Raw genomic sequence first — 15,022 nt, forward strand, 5'->3', positions numbered from 1 at the left:
GAAAGGGTTTAGATAAACAAGGCACCAAAGGAGGAAAGGTTAGGAAGAGAGTGATGGCATAAAGGTAGGGTTGAGATAGAGCGTTGGTGAAGGAAAGGTAAAAATAGACTGTAGGACACTAATCCCGAAGTAAAATAGAGAGCAAATAATATGACACTTAAAACAATAATAATAAAAATAAACAAAAGTAAATAAGATAAAAAATGTAAAATAGTAGTAGTAATAATGCTGATTTCAAATAAAAATGTATTAATTAAAAAGGTAAAATGAAGTGAGGAAAAAATAAAAAAATAGTTTCTTGAGTAAATGTTGCAAATAATGAAAATTAAAATGAAAATTAAAAATAATATTAATAATAAATTAAATAAAATGTGCAGGGGAGCTGGGAAGATGGCGGCAAGGTAAACACTTGTATGTGCTGCCTCTCACAACCACATCCGAGCTGCAACTGGGGATCTTGTCTGAGACCTGAAAAAACCACAACTGTGGAGACCACTGAGCAGCTGTGGGGCCCCTACTGGTGTGGACACACGAATTCCATAGAAAGGTTGGATTTTGCTGAGGATAACTTGGGGTGTCTGTGGAGGCAGCCGCTGCAGAAGCTGTGGTAGCAGAAGCTGTGGCCACTGAGGCAGCAGAGACAAAAGCTCACATGATGGGACTGCAGAAATCTGTGTCCACAAAAGGCCCCTACTGATGGGTCTGGAGTGATTGGAGAGAGTGGACGGGGGTCCTCAAGGTTGCTAATAGTGGGGTTCTCTAGGGAGCAACCCACTCTGATCCTACACGGAGGGAGAACATAGGAGTTGGAAAGGTATGCAGTCTGTTTGTAAGTGCGCGCACTGGCCCATCGTGCACTTAGGCTGGTTCCCCTGCAACTCTTTGCTTCTGATTACAAAGGAGAGATCACCCAGATTGGCTGGCCCTGAGAAAGCGCAGGGGGAAACTGCTTTTCTGGAAGCTGAGAAGCAGAGCAAGGAGAAATCATCTGAGATTCAGCTCCTAGGCAAAATCGGTATTGAGTGCCATAGAAAAAGAAGGCTAGTGCAGCCAAAAAGACGGGGACATCAATCCAGAAACACTACCACCTAGGGGCTGGAGTACAAACTGTGTTTATTACTAGTTTTATTAAATCAAAAACCAAGAAACTAAGAAATCACCATCTTAAAATTAAGGAATAGTTTACAACACTGAGGTGCAGCGGAACACAGGGAACTGCAATACTGTCCAGACTGAGAAACAGGTGTGCCAAACAGAATAACTGAAGAAGTGAATGGCCTTCAAAACTGCACACTTTTTTTTTTGCTATTTTTTTTTTATTTTTATTATATTTTTATTTTTTGCATCTTTTATTTAAGAAATGAAGTTTTTCCTTTTTTCCTCACTTGATTTTAACTTTTTAATTATTACATTTTTAGGTTCAATCAGCATTATTACTACTGCTATTTTAACTTTTTTTAAAGTGCCATTTTATTTTCTCTTTATTTTACATTGGAATTAGTGTTCTTCATTCTATTTTCATTTCTCCTTTAGCATTGTTTATCCCTATCTCAACACGACCTTTACAGCATCACTCTCTTCCTAACCTTCCCCCTTTTGCAATCCTGTTTATCTTAACCCTTTCCTGCTTTAGATTTTCCCTACTCTTTCTGTCTCCCCCTGCTAAAATTTCTACCCTACTTATATATCTAATTTACAACCCCCTGTGCCAAGTGCATACACATCCCTGAGGTGTATTACCTAGCAAAAAAAAAAATTGTTTTCCTCTCTGCCTTTTAATGCTGTTTGTATGAATGTTGATTATATTGTATTTTTATGCTTTTTAGTGAGACTATTTTGCTTATTCTTTTGTTGTTGCTGTTGCTTGGTAATTTTTATTTGCTTTTTTTTTACTTCTGTTTTCCCTTCTTTTGCTGGATATTAGTGGGTGTTGTAGATTGTATTATTCTCCAGGTACTGTTGCCAGCATTTGCTGGGGTTAGTGGTTGTTCTATTGAAATTCTCTCCCCATATATATAGTTTGTTTCACTTTTCTATCTTATTCTTTTTCTCCTCTCTCTCTCTCTCTCTCTCTCTCTCTCTCTCTCTCTCTCTCTCTTTCTTTTTTCCCCCTGTTTCCCAATTTCATTTTGACACTCCCTTTTTTAAAATATATATTTTTCCTATCTTTTTCTTTTGATCCCTCACTCTTCTCTTCTTTCTCTTATTCTTTGTCTCCTATCCCCTAATTTGCCTTTCCCTAGTGGTCAACTTTTTTGGAGGTTATTAATATCGCAAATACATTTCTATTCAGTGCCCTGTGTATTGTACAGGGCTGTGTTGTATTTTGTACCTTTAAATCAACACAGGAGAGAGAGATCCACATAACTAGACATCCTGAAAAGAGAAACCATGGGGAGACAAAGAAACAGCCCACAAATGAAAGAAAAGCAGGCATCACCAGAAAAGGAAGTAAACGAGTTAGATGTAACCAACTTACCAGAGCAAGAATTCAGATTAATGATCATAAGATGGCTAAAAAGAATGGAAGACACATTTGACAATATGAGTAAGAACCAAGAGGAAATGAAGATGAACCAAGATGAAAAATGACATTGCTACTATGAAGAACTCAATAGGAAGTATCAAGAGTAGACTAGAAGAAGCAGAGGACCGCATCAGTGAGCTAAAACACAAGATGGAAAAAAATACACAATTAGAGCAGCTTCTAGAGAAAAAAAATAAAAAGCAGGAGGAGAGCCTATGGGGGCTTTGGGACAATACAAAACAAAACAATATTAGAATAATAGGGGTTCCAGAAGGAAAGGAAATTGAGGAAGACATGGAAAATGTATTTCAAGAAATAATGACAGAAAACTTTCCTGAGATAGAAAGAAAAAACTCATAAAAATCCAAGATGCCTGCAGAGTCCCAAGCAAAATGAATCCAAAAGACCGATGCCAAGGCACATTATCATTAAATTGGCAAACACCAACGACAAAGTAAGAGTCTTAAAAGCAGCCAGAGAGAGACAGAAAGTTACATATAAAGGAACCCACATCAGACTAGCAACTGATTTCTCAACAGAAACTCATCAGGCCAGAAGGGAATGGGATGAAATATACAAAGTCATGCAAAGGAAGGGTCTGAATCCAAGAATTCTGTACCCAACAAGGGTATCAATCAAAATTGAAGGTGAAATCAGGAGCTTCACAGACAAAAAAAGACTAAAAGAATTTATCACCACCAAACCAGCAATGCAAGAAATGCTAAAGGGTCTGCTGTCAAAATAAAGAAATAGAAAGCGTAGAAAGAATACAGGGTTATAGAATAAAAATGGCGACAAATAAGTACCTATCAATAATAACTTTAAATGTAAATGGGTTAAATGCCCCAATCAAAAGACATAGGGTAACAGATTGGATAAAAAAACAAGACCCATATATCTGCTGTCTACAAGAAACCCACTTGAGAAAAAAAGACACACACAGACTGAGGGTGAAGAGATGGAAAAAGTTATTCGAGGAGAACGGAAATGAAAAAGAAAGCTGGGGTAGCAATACTTACCGTATTTTTCGGCCCATAAGATGCACCGGCCCATAAGACGCACCAGTTTTTAGAGAAGGGAAATGAAGAAAAAAAGATTTTGAAACAAATAGTGTCCTAAAATATTTTATGTGCATTAAAACCCAACATCACAGTCATAAACACATGTAATCAACCCTGTAAAGTAAACAGCAGCATTTAGAACCATTTTAGAGCCGGGCAAGCACACAGAGACCACACAGAGCCGGGCAAGTAAAAAAACTTTTTTTTTACAGTATATGTGTAGGCTATATTTGGACCATAAGACGCAGGGACTTTTTCCCCCCACTTCTGGAGGAAAAACAGTGCGTCTTATGGTCCGAAAAATACGGTATATCTGACAAATTAGATCTCAAAGTGAAGGAAATAACAAGAGATAATGAAGGCCCTGCATAATACTAAAGGGAGCAATCCAACAAGAAGAAATAACCCAATACATGAGCACCGAAATACATAAAAAAAAAAAACTGTTGGAGGACATTAAGGGAGAGATTAATAGCAATACAATCATAGTAGGAGATTTTAATACCCCACTGTCACCTTTGGACAAATCATCTAAACAAAAAATCAGCAAAGAAATATCGATCCTAAATGATTCACTAGACCACATGGAATTAATCCACATCTTCAGAACATTCCACCCCAAAGCCACAGAATATACATTTCTCTCAAGTGCACATGAGTCATTCTCAAAGATAGACCACATGTTGGAACATAGGCAAAGTCTCTTCAAATTCAAGAATATAGAAATCATATCAAGCATCTTCTCAGATCATAGTGGCATAAAACTGGAAATTAACTACAATAAAAATAATCCAAAGAAAGCAAACACATGGAGACTAAACAGCTTGCTATTAAACAAGGACTGGGTTACCAGAGAAATCAAGGAAGAAATTAAAAACATCCTGGCAACAAATGACAATGAAAACACAACAATCCAAAATCTATGGGACACAGCAAAAGCAGTTTTGAGAGGGAAAGTTCATAGCTCTACAAGCCTATTGCAATAAAACAAGAAAAAATGGTTACAAATTATCTAACTCTACAACTCAAAGAGTTAGAAAAATAGCAACAAGAAAAAACCAGTGTAAGCAGAAGGAAGGAAATAATAAAAATCAGAGTGGAGATAAACAATATAGAGACTAAAGAAACAATACATAAGATCAACAAAACCAAGAGCTGGTTCTTTGAAAGGATGAACAAGATTGAACCTCTAGCCAGGCTAACCAAGAAACAAAGAGAGAGGACTCAAATAAATAAAATCAGAAACGAAAGAGGTGTAATAACAACGGACCCCGCTGAAATACAAAGAATTGTAACAAAATACTACGAACAACTCTATTCCAACAAACTGAACAACATGGAAAAAATGGACAAATTCCTAGAAAAATACAACCTTCCAAAATTCAATCAGGAAGAATCTAAAAACCTCAATAGACCAGAGACTTGGGAAGTAATTGAAACAGTCATCAAAAAGCTTCCAGCAAACAAAAGTCCAGGGACAGATGGCTTCACAGGAGAGTTTTAGCAAACATTCAAGGAAGAACTATATAAAACCTATCCTCCTCAGACTATTCCAAAAAATCCAAGAGGAAGGAACACTTCCAAACTCCTTCTATGAAGCCAGCATCACCCTAATACCAAAACCAGATAAAGACAACTCAATGAAAGAGAATTACAGGCCAATATCCCTCATGAACATAGATGCCAAAATCTTCAACAAAATGCTCTCAAATTGGCTCCAGCAGAACATCAGAAAGATCATACACCATGACCAAGTAGGATTTATTCCAGGAATGTAAGGATGGTACAATATCTGCAAATCAATAAATGTGATACATCACATAAACAAATTGAGAGATAAAAACTATACAGTCATATCAATTGATGCAGAAAAAGCATTTGATAAAATCCAGCACCCTTTCCTGATAAAAACTCTCAACAAGGTGGGAGTACAAGGATCATACCTCAACATAATAAAAGCTATATATGATAAACCCACAGCCAACAGCATACTCAATGGGCCAAAACTAAAACCATTCCCTATAAGAACAGGAACAAGACAGGGATGCCCACTCCTGCCACTCCTGTTTGACATAGTACTGGACATTGCAATTAGACAAGAAGAGGAAATAAAAGGCATCCAAATTGGAAAAGAAGAAGCAAAGTTATCCTTATTTGCAGATCACTTGATATTGTACATAAAAAAAAACAACCAAAAGACTCCATCAAAAAACTAATAGACTTAATAAATGAATTTGGCAATGTAGCAGGATACAAAATTAATGCCAAGAAATCTATAGTATTTTTATACACCAATAGTGAACTTACAGAAACAGAGACTAAAAAAGCAATCCCATTTACAATCATACCAAAAAAAATTAAGATACCTAGGAATAAACTTAACTAAGGAGGTAAAAGACCTATACTCAGAAAACTACACAACACTGAAAAAAGAGATAGAGGAACATGCAAGCAGATGGAAGAACATACCATGTTCATGGATTGGTAGAATCAACATCATTAAAATGTCCATACTTCCCAAAGCAATTTATAGGTTCAATGCATTCCCCATTAAAATACCAATAGCATATTTTACTGACCTAGAAAGAATTCTCCAAAAATTTATTTGGAACAATAAAAGGCCTGGAATAGCCACAGCAATCCTGAGAAAGAAGAGTAAAGTAGGAGGTATCTTAATACCAAATGTCTAGCTGTATTACAAAGCCACTGTTCTCAAAAAAGCCTGGTACTGGCACAAAAACAGACATATAGATTAATGGAATCGAATGGAGAACCCAGATATCAACCAAAATCACTATGCTCAATTAATATTTGACAAAGGAGGCACGAATATACAATGGAGTCAAGACAGTCTCTTCAATAAATGGTGTTGGGAAAATTAGACAGATGCATGCAAAAAAATGAAACTAGATCACCAACTTACACCATACACAAAAATAAGCTCAAAATGGATACAGGATTTAAACATAAGATGGGAAACCATAAAAATCCCAGAGGAATCCACAGACAGCAAAATCTCAGACATATGCCAAAAGTACTTCTTCACTAATACTGCCCCTAGGGCAATGGAAGCTAAAGAGGAAATAAACAAAATAGAAAGCTTTTTTACAGTAAAAGAAACCATCAACAAAAGAACAAGGAAGCCCACTGTATGGGAGAACATATTTGCAAATGTTATCACTGATAAAGTTTTAATCTCCAACATCTTCATACAGCTTATACAACTTAATAAAAGGAAGATAAATGAGCCAATTAATAAATGGGCAATGGACCTAAATAGAATCTTCTCAAAAGAAGACAGAAGGAAGGCCAAGAGGCACATGAAAACATGCTCAAAGTCACTAATTATCTGAGAGGTGCAAATCAAAACAACAATGTGGTACCATCTCACACCTGTCAGAATGGCCATCATCAACAAATGAACAAACCACAAGTGTTGGCGAGGTTGTGGAGAAAAAGGAACCCTCGTGCACTGTTGGTGGGAATGTAGGCTGGTGCAAACACTGTGGAGAACAGTATGGAGCTTCCTCAAAAAACTGAAATCAGAACTCCCATTTGACCCAGTAATCCCACTCCTAGGAATATAGCCCAAGAAACTAGAAACACCAATCAGAAAGGATATATGCACCCCTATGTTTATAGCAGCACAATTTATAATAGCTAGGATTTGGAAACAGCCTAGGTGCCCGTCAACAGATGACTGGATCAAAAAACGATGGTACATCTACACAATGGAATATTATGCTGCCATAAAAAAGAAGGAATTCTCATCATTTGCAGCAACCTGGATAGAATTGGAGAACATCATGCTGAGTGAAATAAGCCAGTCAATGAAAGAGAAACACCACATGACCTCACTTATTTATGGATTATAAAGAACATTATAAACTGATGAACCAAAATATAGATATAGAGACAGTAAAGCAAAAAAAAGCAGACTGTCAATTTTCAGCAGGGAGGGTAGGGAAATCTGGGGGAGATAATAGATCAACCGAAGGACTTGTATACATGCATATAAGTACAACCAGTGGACACAAAACTCTGGGGAGTGAGGGCATGTATGGTAGGGGAGGCAATGGTATATGTACACAGATAATTATTTAATTAAAAAAAATAAAGTAAAAAATTAAAAAATAAAAAATAAAATAAAATGTGCAGTAGTAAAGGTCATTCACTTCCTCTGTCTTTCTGTTGGGCCCACCTGTTTCCCAGTTTGGACAGTATTGCAGTTCCTTGAGTTTCTTTGCTCCTCAGTGTTGTAATCTGGTCCTGATTTTTAAGCAGGCCTTGCTTTGTTTTTTTTTTATTATACTAGGGTCAATTTGTGATTTAGCCTCTGGGTGGTAGTGTTTCTGGGTTGACTTCCAGGGCTCTAAAGCCTCTCTGCTTTTTTTTTTTTCTGTCTCTGTGACACTAATTTGTGCAGGCTGGGGGCAAGTCTGAGCCAACTGCACTCCCCTGTAATTCTGCGTGAGATCAAAACGTATTGCTCTTCAGATATCTCCCCTATTAGGAGCCCGTTCCACAATCAGTGGACACACCAGCCCAACAGCCTGGGGCTTCTCCTTGCTTGTAAACAGTGCCCCAGTCCTTCAGCTTCCGCTCAGCGCGAGGGCCTCTATCTTCGCGGGAACTCACCCTATGCCCATGAAATCTGACCTTTATGTCATGCGGTGGAGGGCTCCTTTGAGTCCAAGTGTTCGTGCCACCTGTGACCAGCGTTCTGGGCTCACAGTTGCTCGGTGGTTGCTGTGGCTGTGGATATTCAGGCCTCTGACAAGATCCACTTTTCCTTTAAAGATGGTGAGATTTCCCAGTCCAAGCCTGTAAGTAGCTCCAGGAGGGGACCTGTCAGGGCCACCCTGTTCATCAGTCCCCCACCTTCTGGAGTTCGCCTGTCCCTTTGATTGCTAACACTCCCAGGACAACCCTCAGATGCTCTCTCTTTCTGCTTCGGGACAAGGCTCAGAACCCGTCCATCTATTCTTATGCCATTTTGTAGTCCCTGGTTCCTCAGTGTTTTAAGCCAGTCCTGATTTTTAAGCAGGCAGTGTCTTAATTCCTTGTATTCCTTTATTTGTGATTAGACAAGAGTCAATTTTTAATTTCGCTCCTGGCTGGCAGTGTTTCTTAAGTGAATCCCTGGTCTAAAAGTCCTCTCTAGCCTATACTTAGATCCTGCTTTCTCTGTGGCACTCAATACCAGTTTGTGGCTACCCCAGAGCTGGCTCTCTGATGGTCACTCCCCACTCTGATCCCCAGGTTCCAGAAAAACAACTTTCCCCTGCAATCTCCCATGGTGTTCCCATCTGGGCGATCATATGTATTGGGATCAGAAATCAGAAGCAAGGATTTGAAGAGGAAAGAGCCAAAGTGTGTGAACAACGGGGCTGCATGTAAGTCTGCAAAGCTCCCCTCTCCTCCTTGGGTCTAAGCAGCCAGCATATTTTTAAAATTTTTGGCTGTCCTTTTGAGTCAGAACAAAATGGGTTACATTTTAGAGATTTCTTCTGTTAGCGGCTCTGAGGACCTCCTTCTACATTCATAGATCACACCAACCCCAACAGCCATGGATTTTTCTAAACGCAGACTTCCCCTAATCCTACAGCTCCCGAATTGTGTTTCTCTGACCTGCCAGGACCAGTGACCTCACCTTATCCCAGGTGAAATCTGACCCTTCTGTGGTAGAATGTAGAGCTCCTCTGAATTTGTGTGTTTGCGCCAACTGGGGACCAGTGTTCTGGGGTTCACAGATGTTCAGTGGGAGCTGCATTTGTAGATTTTCAGGCTTCCGATAATATCCACTTTCCGCTTCAAGATGGTGCAGTCTCTGCGTCTGAGCAGTCACTTTGGGAGGGAACCCAGCAGCAGTGGGGGCTTCCCAATTAGGGGAACCTCATCCAAAAGACCCCCACCTTCTTCTGGAATATAGCTGTCCCTTAACTCGCCAACAAACATTCCCCATGCAACCCTCAGCTGTTCGGAAATTGCAAAGCATTGTCAGTGGCACCCATCTCTGAAGGAGCAATTAGAAAAATCATTAGTTTGATGAGGGGAATAATGTAAAAAAGGGGGGAAATGCTTCAGAAGTCCTTTATGAGAAGGGTCTGTGATATGGACTATCTCATTATTTTTAATATTAATAAAATTCCAATATCTCAATATTTTACTCTGTGGATTTTGTGTTTGTGCCTTAAAAACAATTTTTCATACTTGTTTGAGTACTTACTGGGGCCTAGGTACAGAGTATGGCACTGGGATGAATGAAGCAACAAAAAAGTACAGTCAGTGCCTTCATATACTTATAGTCTACTAGAGGTGACAAAATGTCACCAAATAATTGTAACATAGTAATTCTATGTAATTACAGAAATATGTACAGAATATAGAAATAGTAAAAGAAAGTAATAAACTGTCTCAAAGAATAAGAAATGTTTTAAAGATGAGGTGGTGGCCTGAACAGGGACAAACAGGTATTTACTAGGCAAATAAGTTGAGGACAAGGCATTATAGGAAGAAGAAATAGTAGAGTCAAAGGCATAGAAACATATAATGCATGGTATTTTTATGGAATTGCAAAGGGCAAGAGATAAGATGGGGGTTGCAATCTTGGATATTATATTTTCTAATGTTTTTATTTTTTATTTTTTGTTAATCCTTACCTGAGGATATTTTTCCATTGATTTGCAGAGACAGTAGAAGGAAGAGGTAGAAACATAGAGAATCATCTATGTGGGAGAGACACATCGATTGGTTGCTTCCCACACACACCCTGACCAGGGCTTGGATTGAACCTGCAACCGACGTACATGCGCATGACCAGAATCGAACTCAGGACCTTTCAGTCCACAGGCTGACACTCTACCCATTGAGCAAAACTAGCTACGGCTTGGATATTATCTTGTACCTGCTGTAGAACCATTGAAGTGCTTCAAGCAAGGAAGTTACTTCATCAAATCTGGGTTTTAGATAGACCACTCTGGCATCAATGTGAAAAACAGATGTGGAAGGGAAGATCCATAGAGAATGCCTTTGCCACTGAAACCGGTTTGGCTCAGTGGTAGAGCGTCGGTCTGTGGACTGAAAGGTCCCAGGTTCGATTCCGGTCAGGGGCATGTACATTGGTTGCAGGCACATCCCCGGTAGGGTGTGTGCAAGAGGCAGCTGGTCGATGTTTCTCTCTCATCGACATTTCTAGCTCTCTATATCTCTCCCTTCCTCTCTGTAAAAAATCAATAAAATATATTTTAAAAAAAGAGAGAATGCCTTTGCAATAGTTTAGGTAATAGACAAGGAGGGAATGAATCAAGGCAGCAACAATAAAGAATCAGAGGAAACAAAAAAAATTTAAGAGTTAATTTTGAAGTAAAAACAGGTTTCACATACCCCTACAGAGAAATCTCCAATTTTGTCTGCCTTTCATAGCTGATCTTTTAAAAAGAACCTTGTGCACTAGCTGATAACACTTTCCCACTTTTCATGTACTTTTCAACCTATTAAATCTGGCTTTTGCCTCCATAGCATCACTCAACTTTAATTATTACAAGGTGCCCAGTGATCTCAATGGCAATAAAACCTGTAGAAATATTTCAGGACTCATCTTACTAGACACTCTTTCTTTTACTCTCTTCTCTTGGCTTCTGAAACAGCAGACATTCCTATATTCCTTCCTATCTCTTTGCCTGCTCTTTCTCTGTCTCTTCTGTCAGTCATATACTTCTCTTGGATTTTTAATTGTCAGAAATCCTCAGGGTTCAGACCTTTGGTCTCTTTTTCTGAGTTTATATTCTCCCTGAATGAACTCATCGTCAACAAGCACATCTAAGTAAAATAAATATGTCATCTGTTTCAAGAAATACCATTATTTTATGTTTCACTAAGTAAGCAAAAATGCTTCCAATTACACTATGATATCTCAAATTTCACTAATCATCTTACTGTATCCCAAACTTGTTCCTCATTGTAGTATTCTCAAAAGAAAATGACATCATCATTCACTTAGCTGTTCAAGTTAGAAACTAGATATCTGGGACTTCTATTTTGTTACCTCACCACCTTCTACCCATCATATCTAATCAGTCTCTATGTTCTAACACATTTACTTCTTAAATATTGCCTAAATATGTCCATTTTTCTGATTCTCATTGTAACAAAGCTAATGGGAGCCACCAACTTTCTTGTCTGATTTACCTCAAAAGTATCCTAACTGGTATCTCAATCTTCTAATTTGCTATCAGCAAGATAGAGTGATCTTTTCAAAGCCAAAATTTGACTATGTCATTTCCCTGATGAAAACACTTTAGTAGATCATCACAACCCTTAGGAAAAAGTGCAAATTCTTGACCTGTAATCTCTGACACAAGATGGCAGTGCCCAGAGCTGCCTGTCTTGCTGTTGACCTCAGGTGAATGAAGGCAGTGAACCCTGCATCATGTTTAAGCTAAGCCAGGCCACTCAGGCTGTCAAGAAACCCAAGGTTGGCAGCATGATCTGGACCATCATGCAGGTGGGCCATGCCATGTCAGGGGCCCCCTAATAGGCCCCATCCTGGGTCAGCGAGGCATTTCCATCCACCAGTTCTGCAAGGAGTTTAATGAGAAAATGAAGAATATCAAAGAAGGCATCCTTTTACCTACCAAGATCTTTGTGAAGCTTGATAGGACATTTGGAATCAAGATAGGACAGCCCACTGTTATCTACTTCCTGAAGACAGCTGCTAGGATTGAAAAGGGGGCCTGGCAGACAGGGAAGGAGGCGGCAGGCCTGGTGACCTTAAAGCATGTGTATGAGATTGCTTGTGTTAAAGCTCAGGATGATGCCTTCCCCCCTGTGGGACATGCCCCTATCCTTTGTTGTCCACTACATCATTGGCTCTGTTCATTTCCTGGGCATTCGTGTGGTGAAGAACCTTAGTTAGGAAGAGCTGGCAGCTTTCCAGAAGGAGGGAGCCATATTCTTGGTGGCTCAGAAAGAGGCCGATTTGGCACCCAAAGCAGAAGCTGCCAAGAAGTGACCCCTGTGTTGCACACTCCAGAATTTTGAAAGGAACAGCTGGAAAGGCTGTGCCAAAGGGGAGAAGGGGAGATGACACCAACCTGATTATTATTGCCCTGACTTTAGATTATATATTTTTACATGTATGGATGTATCAGGGCATTCAGACTAAATAAACATCTTTTGTCACCCCCCCAACAAAAATAAGTGCAAATTCTTGCCATGGCCCATAAAGCTCCTACCCACCTCTCTAGTCTTATGTTCTATAAGTGCCAACCACATACTGGCCTTTTTGATTCTCAAATGTGTCACCCACCTTGCTGCCTCAGGACCTTGTACACACGCTCTCTCCTCTGTGTACAAGGTCCTCTTACTTCTCTTTATCTAATTAACTCATATTAATTTCCCAGCCCTAAGCTAAAAAAAAAATCACCTCCTCAAAAAAGTATTCCATGGTCCCAGAATGCCCTCATAGCACACCACTCTTTTCATTTTCAGAATTTAAAATTGTAAATAATTTAGTATATACATCACAATTTAATATTGGGCTTGGTATTAGGATGAAAGTGGCATGAAGACAGGAACTATCCTAAAGAAAATAATGCTGGGAATAAAACAGTTGCTCAGTTAGTATTTGTTAAATGAATTAATCAATTGATGACTGACGGGATATAAGAGTTAAGGTAAAAAAGGAATCAAGAATTATAGCCAAGTTTCTGGCTTTGGTGACTAAGATGGATGCTAGAACAACAGATCTGAGGCAAGAGAAAAATGATAAATTTCATTTTAGAAGAAATAGTTGGAGATGTTTGTGAGATATACAGTATGAATTTTGATATGTGTCTAGACTTGGGGAAAGCAGCCTGGGTTATTGACATAAATTTAATATCCATTAGCTCCAGGTGTTGGTTGAAACTGAGTGAGGGAGCGAGGTCATCCAGGCAATGACTGTAACATAAGAAGGAGAGAAGGGTAAGGACATGTCTTTGTAGAATATCAGCAATTAAGGGACAGGCAGAGGAAAATAAATCATAGAAGGAAAGGGAGAAGGGAAGGACAGAAAAGCTAAATAAATATGAGAACATTATGGTTGCCCAATATGAAATCTGCTCCCTATCACATGTGTTCAAGCCCAGGCTCAATGCAGAACCACTTGAGGATTCTTTTTAACAACCATTACATGAGAATCAGGGTTACAAAGTTTAAGCCAAATTTTCATAAAGTCCTTTGCACCAGTTCAACACAGTATAATGGAAAGAATACTAGACCAAGAATCTGAAAGCCCTGGTTCTAGAATCTGAACTCTTTCACTGACTAGTTCATATAAGTTATGTACCCTGTCTCAAATCCAGATAATGGATTTGAAAGCATAACAACAAAAGATATTATAATGCTGCTAAGGGTTACTCAACTCTTGGGGAAGCCACTAAGTTATTTTTTGTTAATAAATGCTTATCCTATATAATAAAGAGATAATATGCAAAGTGACCTTCACACCCTCACAGAAGATGGCCACCCCCATGTGGTCAAAGATGGCCACCACAAGATGGCTGTCAGGGGAGGTTAGTTATGGGCAATCAGGTCAGCAGGGGAAGGCACTTAGTGGCAACCAAGCCAGCAGGGCAGGGCAGTTGGGGGTTATCGGGCCAGCAGGGGAGAGCAATTGGGGGCAATTGGGCTGGCAGGGGAGGGCCGTTAGGCATCAATCAGGCTGGCAGGGGAGTGGTTAGGGAGTGATCAGGTTGGCAGGCAGGCGAGCGGTTGGGAGCTAGCAGTCCCAGATTGTGAGAGGGATGTCTGACTGTGGGATCTGGCCTAAACCAGCAGTCGGACACCCCCCAAAGGGTGCCAGATTGGAGAGGGTGCAGGCTGGGCTGAGGGACCCCCCCCCCCCCTAGTGCACGAAGTTCATGCACCAGATCTCTAGGTATAAATATTTTTAGTTAACAAACTCATTTTATTACAACTATGAGAGGCAGGCATTGCTGTTATCTTTCATTTTACAGATGAGGAACTGAAGCACAAACTGGTTAAAATGCTTGCCTAAGATCACCGAGTTAGGGGTAAGTGGAATTACTTAGATGTGAAACCAGAAATTCTGGCACTAAATTTCTGCATAATCATTAAGGTAAATTATCCTTGGCCTAAAACCTCATCTTCTAAATGACAGATTAGCCAACCCCTTTGAAAAAATCTGATGAAAGCTATGGAGCCTCTGCCCCAGAATACAGAAAAACTTACACATGCATATTTTTATGTATTATTTCAAAGAGTTCACTCACTGATATTTATTTTTTCATTAATAATCTTTAATGTTGACATTATTTCAGACTTCCCCATTCTCTTCCACCCTTTGACCAATTTCACTTTCCCCTCCTTTAGCCTTCATCTCACTATTGTCTGTGTCCATTGTTCACCTTCTTTATCCAGTCACCTCACC

The 15,022-nt window shown here is 39.4% G+C and overlaps 1 pseudogene across 1 annotated transcript; it reads left to right on the forward strand.

The window, feature by feature from the left end:
- The first annotated feature begins 12,019 nt into the window (after positions 1-12,019).
- On the forward strand, positions 12,020-12,601 carry LOC311614942 (large ribosomal subunit protein uL11m-like; annotated as a pseudogene). Its single transcript has one exon. The product of its transcript is annotated as a large ribosomal subunit protein uL11m-like (transcript).
- Positions 12,602-15,022: the final 2,421 nt, after the last annotated feature.

The sequence above is a fragment of the Pipistrellus hanaki genome (assembly GCF_964339955.1).
Source record: "Pipistrellus hanaki genome assembly, chromosome: X".
NCBI lineage: Eukaryota > Metazoa > Chordata > Mammalia > Chiroptera > Vespertilionidae > Pipistrellus > Pipistrellus hanaki.